General features: G+C 33.6%; 1 long non-coding RNA gene across 5 annotated transcripts in view; it reads left to right on the top strand.

The window, feature by feature from the left end:
- The window catches only part of LOC140637883 (uncharacterized), an 87,679-nt gene that overhangs the window by 44,272 nt on the left and 28,989 nt on the right, over positions 1 to 14,418 (top strand). For 2 of the 5 annotated variants that reach the window (XR_012034962.1, XR_012034960.1), the window contains one exon: positions 3,759 to 4,960. The exons of 1 other annotated variant lie outside the window; for it this stretch is intronic. This is a non-coding gene — a long non-coding RNA (uncharacterized lncRNA). 2 more of the 5 variants (XR_012034957.1, XR_012034959.1) reach the window with 2 other exon arrangements.

Below are 14,418 nucleotides of genomic sequence, written 5' to 3'. Positions count from 1 at the left end.
TAGCATTTGAGAGTTGGCATGTTTATTTAGAAGACTATAAGTCCAAGTACCTGTCTGAAAATTGAACATACCTATTTGAGAGCTTTTATAATATTTTCTTATTCTTGTTTTGAATACAAAATTATTTAGAAATTTAAGCAGAGTAATAGTAATGATTTTTACTATTCAATTATATAAGCTAGTAAATAGCATGACTATAAATCTCTATTGTACTTGGCTTTTAAAAAAGACTTATTTATTTATTTTGAGGGAGAATGAGACTGAGAAAGAGCGGGAGTGGGGGAGGAGCAGAGAGAAGGACAGAGGGAGAGATTCTTTTTTTTTAATTAAAAAAAATTTTTTTAAAGATTTTATTTATTTATTCACAAGACACACACACACACACACACACACACACACACACACAGAGGCAGAGACACAGGCAGAGGGAGAAGCAGGCTCCATGCAGGGAGCCCGAAGTGGGACTTGATCCCAGGTCTCCAGGATCACGCCCTGGGCCAAAGGTGGTGCTAAACCACTGAGCCACTGGGGCTGCCCGAGGGAGAGATTCTTTTTTTTTTTTTTTTTTTTTTTTTTAAGATTTTATTTATTTAATCATGAGAGACATGGAGGGAGAGAGGCAGAGACACAGGCAGAGGGAAAAGCAGGCTCCATGCAGGGAGCCCGACATGGGACTCGGCTCGAGACTCGATCTGGGGACTCCAGGATCATGCCCTGGCCAAAGGCAGGCGCTAAACCACTGCGCCACCCAAGGATCCCTGGAGGGAGAGATTCTTAAATGGATTCCTCGCTGAGCACAGAGCCCAACATGAAGCTCCATCTCAGGACCCCAAAATCATGACCTGAGCCAAAATCAAGAGTTGGATGTTTAACTGATGCCACCCAGGTACTCGTCTTGTTTTTTTTTTTTTTTTCTTAAATGACAGATAATCTGTTGTTGCTTTAATATTGACAGTGTAGGGCAGCCTGGGTGGCTCAGCAGTTTAGCGCTGCCTTCAGCCCAGGGCGTGATACTGCAGTCCTGGGATCGAGTCCCATGTCAGGTTCCCTGCATGGAGCCTGTTTCTCCCTCCCTCTGCCTCTCTCAGTGTCTCATGAATAAATAAAAATAAAATCTTTAAAAAATACATTGACAATGTAGTAGATGTTACCTTCCCCCCTCTAAATTGATAGATAAATCACGGTGAAAATAAAAGAATATTCTTACCTCTGCAGTCCCTGGTATTTGAAGTCGAGCAGACCGAATATTTAGTTTATTTTCTTTGAAATCTGAGGTTTTATATTTTGTTCCTTTTGGATCTTGGAGAATAATTTCTGGCTTTTGTATTGTCCATGTGACAACAAAGAAAGTGTCATTTCCAATTGTACTATCCACAGGCACTGTACCATTTATCCATTTCTTCCCTGTAACATTCAAGGCTTTACTTTCCAACTGTTATATAAATAAAACAAAGAACACAGAACCATTTTGTAATTATAGTTAATAAAATTTCAAAGTTTTGTCAGTTCAGAATAATTCTAAATTTATGTCTAAGATTTCAATAAAATAAGAATTCTTTTGAAGAATTTTCCAAATAAAATCACTTATAATTACAAAGAAGAGATAAATGAAAAGATGGCTACAAGTGTCACAGAAAAGAAAATTCAATAAGAAATATTTTCAGGCAAAAGAGTTTTTTATTAGAAAAAGAAATGCCTTTTTAGGATAATGGAAATTTATCATAAATGTGGAAGGCAAATAATTTTTCTGAGATACCAACCTGAATAGCCTGCTGCGTGATGCTGCCGCTTCTAGATGAAATTCTACTGAAAGCATCAATAAGGCCATTTATGTCTTTATTGGCATAAAAACGATGTCCTCCTAAAATGGAATTATATTTACTTTTATAATACTAATTTTAATTGGGAAAATCATACTTGTTCTTGTGCTCTTATCAATATAAATTTGAAGAAAACCAAGAACTGGCAAATATTATTGTTTTTATATCAATCATTAGATATAAGGGCCTACCACATTAGTAAAGCTGATCTAACAACTAAATAATGTTATAAAAATGAAATTTAAGATAATTTTTTGAAACAGCTGCTTATTTTTAGTTGTGTTTAAGGCATGCCAAAACAATTTAGGGAATAACAGTCTAGAATTAATTAGAAAATAAATGAGAAAATAAATAATATACGAGTTAACAAAGAGAGAAATTACATAGTTGTAAGGAATAGAAAAGGATGGGGGGGCCCAGGTGGCTCAGTCGGTTAGGTATCTGACTCTTGATTTTGGCTTGGGTTATAACCTCAGAGTCAGGAGATCCAGCCCCTCCATGGGCTCTGTGTTGGGTGTGGAGCCTGCTTACGATTCTCTCCTCTCTCTCCTTCTCCCCCTACCCCACCATGCTAACATGCACACCCATGCTCTCTTTCTCTAAAAAGAAAAGGAATGAAAAAGGATAGATTGCTGGGTGCAAGAATTGGTAAGCAGGGCTTTAATTACTGCCTTGAACAAATTGTTTGTACTTCTGTAGGTTTCCATTTCTTCTATGAATTAGTGCTATCTGAATCTTGACTGTAGGATTGAACAGGACAAATATGAGCAAGAATTTTGGAGTTGGGCAGCCCCTGTGATGCAGCGGTTTAGCGCCGCCTGCAGCCTGGGGTGTGATCCTGGAGGCCCAGGATCGAGTCCCACGTCGGGCTCCCTGCATGGAGCCTGCTTCTCCCTCTGCCTGTGTCTCTGCCCCAATCTCTCTCTCTCTCTGTGTGTGTGTGTGTGTGTGTGTGTGTGTGTCTCTATGAATAAATAAATAAAATCTTAAAAAAAAAAAAAAGAATTTTGGAGTTGAGAAAGTCATTAGTAGCCATGGAGAAAGAAGTTTCAATTTGGTGGTATTGGTAGAAAGTGATGAGAAATGAATGAAGATGGAGAATATTGACTAATATTAGAAGAAGCTGACATAGGTAGGAATGCAGGAAGTTGGGGGAGAGGAGAGATTAATTTGAACGACAAGGAAGGGACAAGATTAATTTTTAGGATAGGAAATTTTTGAGCAGTTTTATGGCTTAACGAGAAAGAGCTTGGAAATGGGAAAGACTAAAAATATATTTTCTATTCAAACTATTTTCCAAAGGTTTACCTGTCATATTTGACAGAATCTCCAGTTCTTTGGCAGCAGAAGGTCCCAGAGCAATGGTGTGGATGACTGAACCACTTTTCTTTACCTCCTCGAAGCATAAGCTTATGTTATCATCTTCCCCATCTGTTAGTAATACAATTTCAGAACCAGAAGTATTCTGGTTACTGTGGATAATTGCCTGGTAGTGAAAAAGATTATTAATATAAAATATCATATCTTAATAAATTTAAAATAAAAATAAACCTACTCTTTAGTCTTGGAGAAGTCTTTAGGCCTCTGCTTCAGAGTAGGCTAAAGGAAACTTTTTGTATTGTCATTCCAGGCTGAGTTGGCATGGAATTTAATGTAATGTACAATGGCCTTGGAGGTTTTTAAAGACAGTGTTAACAGTGCTTCTAGTTCTTTCAAATATATTCATGCTACCCAAGAGAGGAGGAAGAAAAAAAACACTTAGAACAATGCCTAGCATATAGTAAGTACTAAGTGCATGTTAGTTATTATTATCCCGGGAGATGCTTGAGGTAAAGGCAAAAGACTCAAGCAGTTTTGGCAATACTAGACAGCATTTGCAAAGTCATGACTAAAGGCAGATATGCCAAGTTAAATGATGTGCCTTTTTATGTATTTTAGTTGATCATCGAAGAATCTGAGAATTTCCTGGAAAAAATCATTGACCTGCCGTAAAGTAGGAAGTTTATAAATTTACCAAGTATTATAGTTTTTTTGTATCTTTCTGACTTCTGTCAAGAGTATTGGCTAAAAATCCTTGGTCAAACAAATTGAGAGTAAAGTTTCCCTCTGCCATTTGCTAAATATAATATCTAGTGTTTAGTATATCCCTGCACCCATATATAACAGAGTTCTGTAAATAGCTCAGTGTAGTGATTAGCTTTTTGGATTTTGGAATAAGAAAGACAAGGTTTTGAATCCTACCTAGATTTACCAACTACTTTATGATATTAAGAATGATATTTGATTACTCTGAAACTCAATTTCCTTTTGTGCAAAATGGATATAATAATAATACATGACTAAAAAAGTAATGGTAAGGTAAACAAGATCATACATGTACTTAACACAGGCAGTAATGTAGTATATGATCAATAAATTTTAGCTGTTATGATTGTGCAAGTAAAATGCTTATATGTTGCTATGGTTTCATTTTAAAAGTAATTAAGAGGTATTTATAATTTTGTGACTTGACATAATCTGTTCAGCAATAGACTCAGGTCAAAATATCATAAGATATATATCAAAATATATTAAGAAGAACATATGAACCAATATGTTCAAACATTAAGACATATTTCTAAGATTTAGTACTATCATATTTTAGAAGCAAATAGACATCTATAAGAATTATGTTTATTATAATAGAAGTCCTTTCTTGAGCACTTATAATTCTCACAAATGAAATAGGTACTGTTGTTTTCCACATTTCCTTAGTTGAGTAAACTGAGACTTTGAGTTGATAACTTACCCAAGGTCATTTTGCTAATAAATAATAGAGCCAGAATCTCAGGTTTACCTGAATTCAGAGCCTGCGTGCTTCCTTAAACCAATATGCTTTATAAAAAATAGACTCCACAAGAAAGCTAAGAGACGGTATTAATTAAAGACCTGAGAAAAGGGTGATAATTTCCACTTTTTTAGCTGAAGCAATAGGAGGGTCAGTGAAGGAAAGCAGTTTTCTGTATTTGTGACTTAAAAATTGTCAATAAATAGGCTTAAACAGAAGCTATCTTAAAGGTTGGAAGAAATTCAAATGCATACCATTAGGCAGGTTAATGTAATGCTCAAAATAAAATATTGTTCCCAATATTTTATTCCAATATTTTATTTCAAAATTTTTATTTCACTAAACTTCCACCTAATGTGTCTTGGGTTTGGTACTATACTGCTTGAGGAACTACGTCTATCTTTGTGATTTTTAATTGTCAGTTTAACTTGAACTAGGGTTTTCTTTATAACATAGAAATAGTACTAAATTTCCCTCTTCCGCAGTCTCCTCTACAGCATTATTGTCTACTCATAGTAGTTCAGACTGTGGAAATGATAAAGAAATGGAGAGCTCCTCAATAAAATCACAGTGATTACATGCACACTGGATTTTTCTTCCCTTACTTAACTACTCCCAATGCAATTTAATGCCTGAAGAGTATGTTGAGGGAATAACTACATTCAGAGAGGCTCCAGCTCTAAATAACAGACAGTTGGGGAGTCTTTTAAAAATGTATATTATTTAGATACGGGACCTATGAGCTCATGACCCTTGTTCAAAGATAATGGAGTAAAAATAAAAGCAATGGTAAAAAACAAATGACATTTAGAAAAGCATTTTTATTTTACCTGGAATCCTGCCCTGAGACCACTGCAAATTGAAGTTCCACCACCGGCTGCTTGAGGCAGGTTTGCAAGGATCTTTTCATAAGCATTATGATCAGTTATTTCTGTTAGGTAATTTTGGATTGTAGCAGAACTTTCAAATGTGACCATACCAGTCAAGGATCCCTTTTCAATAATTTGAATCAAGAACAGTTCTGCTGCTTGATTCATTTGAAAGAGACGGTCTTCCTGCAAGAAAAAGATGTCTGAACAATTCCTGAGTCTCCTCAAATCTTGACAGATTAGTGAAAGACCAAGCTGTTCGTGAGCGAGAGATCATGATAGTAATTGATTACCATATTTTAGAATTTGATTCCTTTATTTTATTTAAAAGAAATAATATTAAAGAAAAAATTTGAAAATCAGTCATGTTATACTTAGTAAAGTCTTAAAAATCTGGGGCACCTGCGTGGCTCAGTAGTTGAGTATCTGCCTTTGGCTCAGGTCCTGGGATCGAGTTCTGCATTGGGCTCTCCCCTCAGGGAGCCTGCTTCTCTTTCTCCCTATGTCTCTGCTTCTCTCATGTGTCTCTCATGAATAAATAAATAAAATAAAACAATCTATGCCTTTTTATTTAAGTTTTATTCAGGAATTTCTACTAAGAAAATAATTTAAAATGCATACAGAAATGTACATTGCAACCTAATTTTTGTAACAAGTTGAAAACTCTAAACAGGGTTGACTAAATTATAATATGTGCATATGATACCACCATTAAAAATTACATCACGAAATCATTTTTTTTCCATAGGGAGTTTTTAAGGTATATAAGTAAAAAAATCATACAGGAACTCCTAAGCGCCTGTGGGGTTTCAAAAAAAATCATATTATAAAATACTATGTAAAATATGATCACATTTTTGAGGAGGAAAAACAAATGCACAAGAAAGACTAGAATGACATACGCTCAATGGTGGAATTATGGATGAAATTTTTTTTTGTTCAGTTATAGTATTTCTGGTTTGTTAGAACTCAAAGAATAAACATAATCCATAGTCCAATCATCTTAATATAACAATTATTTTTATTATAGTATTTTATCTCCTAGTACTTGTCTATATAGAATCATTGTACTAAAATTTATTATAATAATAAATATGTATTTTAGTTAACTTAATAGAATTAAACCTAAGATTAAATTATATTTCTAATAGCTTAACTACTTAATTTAAGAGAGCTAACAAATAAATGTTTTACCGAACTCATGCTTCCAGATTTATCAAGTACCAAGCAGACTACTCGCTGTTTGGACTTCAGCAATGAAAATGTAGGATGAGGTGGTGGATCTGTTCCTGTCATGGGAGATGCATTCTGAAAATCTTCAGAGTTCATAATTATATCCCATGTGCTTCTGCTATTACACATTTTGTTTTGTAGGTTTGGAGCTTCTGTATTGTGAGTTTCTGCTGTACAAAATTCAGTTACCTGGAAAAAAATAATTTAGAAGACTCAAATATAATAATTGGTAAGCATTACTTTCCTTTCCAAATATGTAGCAGGCTGGAACATCCTCCACAGATTTTATCTCCTGACAATTAAAAATCATTTTATAACAATCTGACATCCATTTTGCATACCTCAGCAGAGAGGAAGCAAGGTGAAACCATCACTGGAAAGTTTTTTGGTAATTCTTTTACATAATAAGAGATCATGGCAGTCGGTGGGGAGGTGGGGGCAGAGAGTGGCAACTGGCACAACTGCTTAAATTAACTTATTTTCCCTTCTGGACTCCTGGGTGACTCAGGCTTGAATTAAGTTTAGTGGAAAAGGGACTGGATTTGCAGTAATTTCTAGTTGCCCTTTAAAAGTGGGATAAAGAAAATGACCTTATTTAATTGCCTAAATGTTTTCTATATCTTTATAGTTGACCAAGAAACTTTAGAACAGATATTTTAACAAGCTGAATTATTACTGGCTCTAGTGAACTCTGACTTACATACTCTTCCTGAGAAAGTAATAAAATCTAGGGAGAAAATGAGGAAATGTGATTGCTTCTTTTTCAGTTGCAAATGATGAGTTGTATCTAGTAATTCTGCCAAATGATGTTTCCTTACTATGCAATTTGTGAAAATCCTCTCAAGTTTTGAAAACTTAGTAACTTGGGAAAATGCTCCCATAAATTAATGGAACATTCAAGAAGGAATTCATCTTGCAGTAAGCCTCAGATTATTAGAAATAATATTTTTAAAGATATTTTATTTATTAGGGAGAGAGAGTGCAGGTGGGGAGGGGGGCACTTCTAGTCTCCTGCCTTCTCAATCATCTCACTCCATTTTCCTCTTCACTGCTAATATGGTTATCTTCCTGAAAGAATTAAGGTAATGATATCAGCTTGTAACACAGTATTAAGTAGGAATAATGAAGTTAAAGGATGGAAATCATGGAATTGAGCATTCAGTATTTCAGATCATATCTCTTTTGGGTCTGAGTTGATGCCCTAGGTACAGATGCTATGCAATTTATTTAATCTGGGTTTTGAAAATAAGTTAGTGTTAATCTGGACAAGATGTTCAGTATTTATCTCTGAGACATTGCTTATATAGTTAGTTGCCCTCCGTATTTCAGCTATATGATCTTCATTATTATTCATTTCTCAGGTAGGCAGCATGAGTTATCTCCTGACAGATGCTCTTGGTAGTTATAGCTTGGTATAGACTGTACGTATTCCAATTATCCTCTCGTGTCACATGATCTTATATCTAGTTGGATGCTGAATTCTGATCTAGATTCTTCAGGTTAAAGTAAACTTTTTTTAACTTGCATTTCAAATATTTCTAGGAGGGACCTTTTTTAGACTAGAAAACAACTTCTACTTAAATATCTAATTGGATTCAAGAGTTTTAGAAGCAAATATCAAGTCTATGTTTTTTACTCAAGTTCTGCATATGCATCATGCTCTAGGCTCAAACAATTTTAAATTGTATTGGGACTAATAGGCCTTTACAAATCACTACCCAAAGAAGTATTTTTTGCTAGTGATTTGGTATGTAGAAACTTGCTCCTTTTAAATAAGCTAGTCTTACTATCTAGAGGTAGTATATATTGATTTGTTTTTGATAATTTTCATATTTAAAAATCTTTTTTTTACATGTTTAGAAACCTTCATTAGGTGACTATAATAAGTTTACATTAATTAACATTGGACTTATCCAAGGAAAGAGACAATGGACTATTATCTAAATATTTATATAAATTTTAAAAATTAAAACTTTAAAGTTTATTTTGTATTCATCTTATGCTAAGCACTATGATCACACTTTATTCATACTACCTAAGAACAAAGACACTGAAGTATTATAATTCCCATTTATGAGATGAGAGAACTAAATCTCAGATTTAGCAGTTTGCTCGTAGTGACACAGTTTGAAAATGACAGACAGGGTTTTGATAGCAAGTCTTTGTGACTCCAAGGCATCTGTTCTTATCCACTGAGCTTTATGCATTGAAACCAGATATTTCAGGTCAAACATTAGCTTTAAAACTTGAATTATTGTGTTATTATTTTATAATTGATGAGACTGGTAATTGTGAACTTTTCCCTTAAGTTTGTTATGTAGAAACAGAACCATGTACATTTTCACAGTATCACTTTGCAATAGCTTGATGTACTTTAATAAATACATCTCGTACTTTAGAAAGTTCTAGAAAGTCTAGAATGTCAGTACTTTTCTAAAGCTATAGAATGAATTACTTTGGAAAAGTAGTATGACTAACACTTAGGAAACAGAATTAAAAGTGAGGTTGTAGTTTTAGAGCTACACAAATCCACAGAGTCAAATGAGGGAAAGGATGTAAGAAATTATGTGACATCAATGAAAAGGGAGCAGTTCTACTTCTGAAGAAAAAGAACAGGTTAATAAAAAAAAAAAAAAAAAAAAAATTCCAGACACACCCTGACACAGGCTGGAGAAAATAGGCATTGGTTATTTGTCTGACTAATCTCCTTACTTTCTATTGGTATACATAATTTCATTGTAGAAAATCCAGCTTCCTTAACTAATTTTTCCTGAACTATTCCATTGTGAAATTAGAAAAAGAAGGTACTTACAGAATCAAGACTTTGCATAAACATTATGGAGTCCCTTGTAGTCTGGGATTTTTCTGGGATAAATGTACATTTTGCTTCATAGAGCCCTGTCTTTGAGTCACGCCTGCATTGCCTTGTTATACAGCTGCTTCCCTGACATTCCTTGAAAACCACATTAATGCCAGTAATATGAGTTGAACATCTATGATGAAAGAATTAAATTACACTTGTATGTGAAGACCAGAAATCATGAAAAATGACTAACATCCTACAACCTTTCCCTTAATGATAATTTCTATAGATCACAGACAAATATTTCATTTTCACAGAAGTAGGCAAAATGTCTTACCCTACTTACAATTGGTGTCAACAAGAATAATCATGCCAATTCATAGTTATTAACATTCATTATTCATTAACGTGATCACTTAATCTATAATCCTTGTGATCTTGAGCTAAAGATATTTCCTAAACTATAGGACTATTGTAAAGATAAAATGAGTTAAGAGATACAGAAGAGTGGCTTCCTAGTGGGGACGAGAGAGTCAACATTATGCTGAGAACCCTCTTAAATTTCTACATAGGATATAAACACATACACACATATTGCTATATAGATGTATACATATATGCATGTATACCATACATACAAAACCATGTGTTTATATGTGTTTGTGTTTATAGCATTTTGCAATTTACATTTTGAAGACCGCTGAGTTAGAAGGATGAAATAAACCTTTCTTTGAAATGCTTGTGCATTCAAACAAACCATTTTGTCTTTATGATAATTGTCAAGTCCCTGGCAAGGAATGAGGGGTGGAGTGTGGATAAAAGATTCTAAAGAGTTCCTGTTTATCTGTAGGATTTACTTTTACTCTGCTTTAATATTAAGCATCATGATATTAATCCACTTAGATAAATTTTTTTGTATTGGAAGGGTTAAAGGAGATGGCAAGTCATATATTCCAAGAGAGTTAGCTCTAGAGTAAACCTGAAAATTAAACTTACCCTTCTTCAAAGTGCCTGACACACAGTGGGAGTTCTTTAAATATTACTTTAGATACTTGTTTTTACTAACATATCTCTTTTTATGACTGATAAAACCTATTTATTTTTCACTGACTTATCAAAAATTTGTTATTTGATAAATTCTTTGTTTAGCTTTTACTTTACTTTGTGCCAGGCTGAAGTCTAAGGGATTAAAAAAAAAAAAAAAAGGCCTCAAGATTCTTAAAGTCTAGTGTGGAAAATAAAATTACACAGATTACTACTGCTCTGTGTGTGAGAAGGCCATGTGTGTTGCTTTGGAGACACTCTCACATCTAATACGAAATGGAGGGAGAGGAAAAAGACACCTGGGGAATAAATGTTTAAACTGAGCCTGAAAGAATGAACAAGCATTGTTGTATAAGGGAGGTGGTACGGGGAGGAGTTGCATGGGGTAAGAAACCTGTCTGCATGAGACTCCAGGCAGCTCAGTAGGGATAAAGCAAACAATGTGAAGGACATGGGGAGAGGCATGTTTCTCTCATACCTCTTTTCTATAATATGTTTTTTATCCCAAAGACTTGTTTCCAATTACACTGATTTCTATTGTTCTTTAATACTCTTTAAATATTCCATATTTGAATATCTCATCTATTACTAATAGGACCTGTCTTATTCTACCCAGAATTATATTTAGATTTAAGAAATATAATAATAAAAAACATTTATCTTTTAAAAATCATTTACTCACTTATGAAAAATACTTTTTTTAGCTTAAGATTAAATGAAGAATGAAATATATTTAACATGAAGCTCTAGTAGTTTAGTTGATTTCAGTGAAACAGGTTCACCTTAAAGACTTATGAATTAAATAGAATAAAAGATTGGGGAAATAAATAAATAAATGAAATAAAGGATATGGTAGGAACTTGAACTCCAGTTCTCAGATATCTCAAGGATTAGGCTACAGCTTTTTCCTTTCTCCTGTGACAATAACATATTTTAGTACAATCCCCATGAATACTGAATGAGTCCCAATTCCTGATTGATCTTGATTCCAAGGTAGAATCCCCAGAAATAGTTGGACATATACTTAGTGGGGCAGGTTGGACAGTGCAATGAACTGTATGAGCATTTAACCACAGAGATGGCTTTTGTTTGCCTAATAGAAAATTTAAAAATAATAAGTGAAAAGATTCAAAAACACATTTGTTCAATACAATGATACCTTGTTGCTTCAATAGTGTTCTTTCTGGAAATATAGAATGGCTGGTCCACATTATATTCATCAAATACTCCCCATCGGAGATGGGCCCACTCATGGACAAATACTCTGCCTATGAGAGAATATTATTACTTATAAATTAATACTTAACAATATTTTAATAAGTGTCCATGTATCTTATGTCCCCCTGCCTAATTGAGTCAGAGAACTTAGAAACTGACACCTTTCATTATGTCAAAAATGTTAGTATTTATGACATTTTTAAATTTATTATTTTTATTAAATACACACAAAGAAATATAATTATGTTGGCATATTTCCAAACAAAGATATTAATTAGTACTTATTTCTCTCTTTTTAAGATCTTTAAAAATACCATTAATCACAGTGTCATATTTGTTGCCAATGGAAATAAAAATAGAAGTATAAAATACAGGGACTCCTCGGTGGCTCAGCGGTTTAGCACCTGCCTTCGGCCTGGGGCATGATCCTGGAGTCCTGGGATCAAGTCCCACATCAGGCTCCCTGCATGGAGCCTGCTTCTCTCTCTGCCTATGTCTTTGCCTCTCTATCTCTGTGTCTCTCATTAATAAATAAATAAAATCTTAAGAAAAAGAAGTATAAAATAGATATCCCTACCTCGGGACCCATAGATAGGCAAATTATTAGTCAACAAGAAGTTTGGAGTAAAATGTATATATTGTCCTTTTTCCCCACATTGTCCATATTGGAGTGTATAGGGATCATCTCCATATTTTAGGTAAGGATTGGCAACTATAACATCTGCCTAAAAAGCAGAAGAACAAATCAAAACTTCACAAGAACAATAGAAACAAGGATTTCTTTTATCAAAGTTAAGACAAGTAAAATTACCAAATTAATTACTAAAGTAGTGGCTAGGAATTACTAAAAAATTATGAGTATTAATTTTTAGGGAGCACAGGAAGAGAAAAGCAGTCTAGGGGCTAGATAAAATACCCTACCTGGTCATATGATTCTTGTTTTGGCATTAAGTACTCAGATTTTGATTTCCAGGTCAGTGGAATTAAAATGCTTACGTTCCTAAAATAAACTCTTCGTTTGGTGGCATGAAACAGGTAAGTTGAAGCTTCAATTACCATTTCCTGGCAAAATTAAAAATATTTTATGGTAACAATTCCACAATGAAATGAGCATGAAAGTGAATATAGGAATAAGAAGGCAAATCTAAGCTCCCTTTCCCCAAATATTTTGGCAAGGCCTAACGAAAAAATAAGTTGAATTTTATTCTCTCTTTAGTCTGTAAACTCATTTTTATATATTCAGAAATCAACTCTATTTTCTACCTATCCAGACCTGCATTCAGTATATGGGTTGGAGAGGGGAATGAGTTCTGGATGAGATTAAGACTGAGAGCTTGTTGGCAAGTTGCTTATTTGATTAAACAGAGGTGCTCATAATTGGGTTGAGAGTTTAAGTTTGGTAGGTTTTATACTTAATTGAAAACAAAACCACTTTGCTATATTTATTTTGAATTATTTTTTCATATGGAGTGTGTTCATAAGAGGCAAAGTTTTACCAAGCAGCAATGAAAATAAAAATATGTAGGTCTCGTTGGCTTCACATTCCATTTTACCACTTCTTGTAAGACTGTAGGAGTCACTTAGCTTCTCTCATTTATGCAACAAGGGTAATAATTTACCTTATAGGGATACTGGAGGATCAAAGAAGATAGTATATATTAAAATGCTATATATAAAGATGTTTTTATTATACTGATTAAGCTAAATAAAATTAAACAAATCAACTTCAAAAATATGCAATATTTTCTTTAAAACCAAATATATCAGAGATTTTAACTTTTCAGAGTTGACAAGTATGAACAACTGAAAAAATATTTAATGAAGATCTAGGGATTAAGTGTAGGTTAGCTATTTAAATATTATAAAAGTAACTTTACTAAGGTAAAATTTGAAAAGAATTCTCCAGTAGGTCTAAGGTCTTTCTGTTAGCTTCGCAAGTTGGAGAAATATTGTAATTTGGCCTTCTAATAATTTATTAGGAGAATGACTAATACTAATATGTGCTAAATTATACTTAAACTAAGCAGTTGTTAATCTTGACAGTTTAGATATATATTGCATAAGTGATGAATACTATCTAAGCAGTTTTGAAAAGTTATAACTGTGTGAGCATGTATACATGCCTTGGCTATATAGATGGAAAATACTTACTGAAATAAAAATAAGTGGATAATAAAATTTTCTCTCTTACCTTTATGTTTTGAATGAGTTTTTCATCTTCTGGTACACTAGGGTTAATTGCAATGACCATGCCATCATATCCATTGTTATTCAAATTTACCATTGAGCTTTTCATTCCAGGCAAGAGATGTAAAGCTACGAACAGGATAGCTTTCAGACTGAGCACCATTTTTGTACATTACTTGTGGAAATGCAAGCAGAGTACTTATATATCTCCTTAACTTATGAATTTGGATCTAGACCAAAATATTTGCATATTATATAACATTACGAATTGCTAAAATATTTTGATGAACTTTATTTTCTCACTTCCTTATCCTAAAGATTTAAGTTGTTAAATAGCAATGGGGATTATGCTAACACATTTATCATACTTTTTAGGAAGCTGAGGTCTTAAGGACTCATGGAATTGATTAATTCTTT

Source organism: Canis lupus, chromosome 8 (assembly GCF_048164855.1).
Source record: "Canis lupus baileyi chromosome 8, mCanLup2.hap1, whole genome shotgun sequence".
Taxonomy (NCBI): Eukaryota; Metazoa; Chordata; class Mammalia; order Carnivora; family Canidae; genus Canis; species Canis lupus.
The sequence above is the reverse complement of the archived record's forward strand: the minus strand, read 5'-3'. Positions and strand labels throughout refer to the sequence as shown.